Source organism: Chiloscyllium plagiosum, chromosome 28 (genome assembly GCF_004010195.1).
Source record: "Chiloscyllium plagiosum isolate BGI_BamShark_2017 chromosome 28, ASM401019v2, whole genome shotgun sequence".
Lineage (NCBI taxonomy): Eukaryota > Metazoa > Chordata > Chondrichthyes > Orectolobiformes > Hemiscylliidae > Chiloscyllium > Chiloscyllium plagiosum.
Genome location: NC_057737.1, coordinates 1,160,465 through 1,163,450, shown reverse-complemented (window position 1 = coordinate 1,163,450; position 2,986 = coordinate 1,160,465).

Genomic DNA, 2,986 nt, shown 5'->3' with positions numbered 1-2,986 from the left:
CTCTTCCTTACTCCCATTCTTTGCAAACACTTTTGGAAGAATATGAGGGCTTTGAAGAGACTGCAGTAAGGATTTACAAAGACACAGCTGCTGAACCAGAGTTAACACCCATTTAATATAACAAGCTTGCTCTTGGACTGTGTATCTCCCTTTTCACTCAACGGTGTTACCATCACTGAACCTCCCACTATCAACATCCTGGGGGTTACCACTGACTAGGAACACAACTGAACTTCTCACATAAACATAATGGTTGGAAGAGCAGGTCAAAGACTAGGAATACTGCAGCGAGTAACTCCCCTCCTGACTCCCCAAAGCCTGTCCCACCATCTACAAGGCACAAGTCAGGAGTGTGATGGAATACTCCCCACTTGCCCTGGATGGGGGCAGCTCCAACAACACTCAGGAAGCTCGTCACCATCCAGGACAAAGCAGCCGCTTGACTGGCACCACATCCACAAACACCCACTCCCTCCCCCACCGACGCTCAGTAGCAGCAGTGTGTACTGTCTACAAGATATGCTGCAGAAATTGACCAAAGATCCTCAGACAGCACCTTCCAAACCCATGACCACTTCCATCGAGAAGGACAAGGGGCAGCAGATACATGGGAACACCACCCCCTGCAAGTTCCCCTCTGAGCCACTCACCATCCTGACTTGGAAATATGTCATCAGGCAGTGTGGAGGACAGAGGGAGGGGAAGAAGGGAGTGCGGAGGAGGTAATGATGAGTAACATTAATCTCCATCAAATTGGAAGCTGGACCAGTCATAAATGCAAGCCCAGGATGGGAGAGAGGTTCCAGGAATTTGACAAGTGTGTTTCTATGCTAAATGCATGTTTTGGACACATGTGTTTCTACACTGCATGTATGTGTCAGACACCCGTGTTCCTTTCTGTTCTGCGTGCATGAGTTGGGGAGCTCCCTAACACGGAGTGTATGCTGCATTTAACCAGGTCCCACGTGACTGCAGTCTGTTCAATGTTGCATTCACTGGGCCCTCTCCTCACATTCTGGGAACAAATGCATGGAACTGACAGTAACCCTCAGTGACAGCCGTGTTCCAGCTTTATTCATGTAATATGTCCTTGGCTGCATTTCCAGCTGGACAATGAACGGTTTGTTCCTCAGCAAACACTCGGAAACAATTATAGTAGCAAGTTTGCGACAGCACTCTGTCCTTCCTGATCATCACTGTATCCTGCTTTACCCAGGAGCAAGAGTTCCATCAGCCTGGGGCCTACACGCTTTCTAAAAAGGGAGGAAAGATTCTAAGAGAGGGATAAACCAACCAAGGAAATTGAGGAAACTATTAAGTTGAAAGAAAAAGCACAAAAGGAGGTGAAAGTTAGTGACACCCCCAAAGAGTGGGCTGAACTCAGAATCCAGCAAAAGAGGACTAAAAAGACAATAAAGACAGAGGAAATAAACTCCAGGGGTAAAATAGTGAGAATTAGTTTAAAAAAAAAGACATTAAGAGCTACTTTAAATATATAAAGATTATGACAGAGATCAAAGTGTACTCAGGCCCCTTAGTGAATGAATCTGGGAAGGGAGGTTTGGGGAACAAGGAATTGCCAGAGGAGTTAAACAGATACTTCACCTCAGGTTTTACAGAGGAAGGTACACCAAACAGCCCACCAGGGGAGGAAAGTGATACCATCACCATCACGAGAGAAGCAATAGGAGCCAAACTAATAGGGCTAAAGGCAGATAAATCCCCTGGCCCTGATGATTTGTGCCCTAGGATCCAAAGTGGCACGGTGGCTCAGTGGTTAGCACTGCTGCCTCACAGCACCAGAGACCTGGGTTCAATTCCCACCTCAGGTGACTGACTATGTGGAGTTTGCATATTCTCCCCATGTCTGCGTGGGTTTCCTCCCACAGTCCAAAAATGTGCAGGTTAGGTGAACTGGCCATGCTAAATTGCCCGTAGTGTTAGGTGAAGGGGTAAATGTAGGGGAATGGGTCTGGGTGGGTGGCGGGTCGGTGTGGAGTTGTTGGGCCTGTTTCCACACTGTAAGTAATCTAAGTAACCACAGACATAGTGGCTGTAGTTTTCCAAAAACCATAGAGTTATATAGCACGCAAACAGATGCTTCATTCCAACTCGACCAGAAATCCCAAACTACCCATTCCCTCCAACCCTTCCTATACATATACCCATCCAGATGCCTTTTAAATGCAGTAATTGTACCAGCCTCCACCACTTCCTCTGGCAGCTCATTCCATACACGTACCACCCTCTGTGTGAAACATTTGCTCCCTAGGTCCCTTTTAAATCTTTCCCCTCTCACCCTAAACCTATGCCCTCTAGTTCTGGACTCCCACATCCCAGGGAAATGACCTTGTCTATTTACCCTATCCATGCCCCTCATAATTTCGTAAACTTCTATAAGGTCACTCCTCAGCTCCGACACTCCAGGGAAAACAGCCCCAGCCTGTTCAGCCTCTCCCTGTAGCTCAGATCCTCCAACCCTGGCAACATCCTTGTAAATTCAAAGTTTGTGCGAAGATTTGTAGCTCGGGTGCTCAGAACCACAGCATCCTTGTAAATCTTTTCTGCACCCTCTCAAGTTTCACAACATCCTTCCTATAGAATGAGAATCAAAATTGTGCACAGTATTTTAAAAGTGGTCTCACCAATGTCCTGTACAGCCTCAATATGACCTGCCAATTCTTATATTCAATGTTCTAACCAATGAAGCAAGCATGCTCAATGCTTTCTTTGTTATCCTGTCTACCTGCAACTCCACTTTCAAGGAATTATGCACCTGCACCCTTAGGTCTCTTTATTCAGCAACACTCCCCAAGAGCTTACCATTAAGTGTATAAGTCCTGCCCTGATTTGCCTTTCCAAAATGCAATATCTCACATTTATCTAAATTAAATTCCATTTGCCACTCCTTAGCCCATTGGTCCATCCAATCAAGGTCACTTTGTATGCTGAGATAATCTTCTTCGATGTCCACTATACCTCCAAT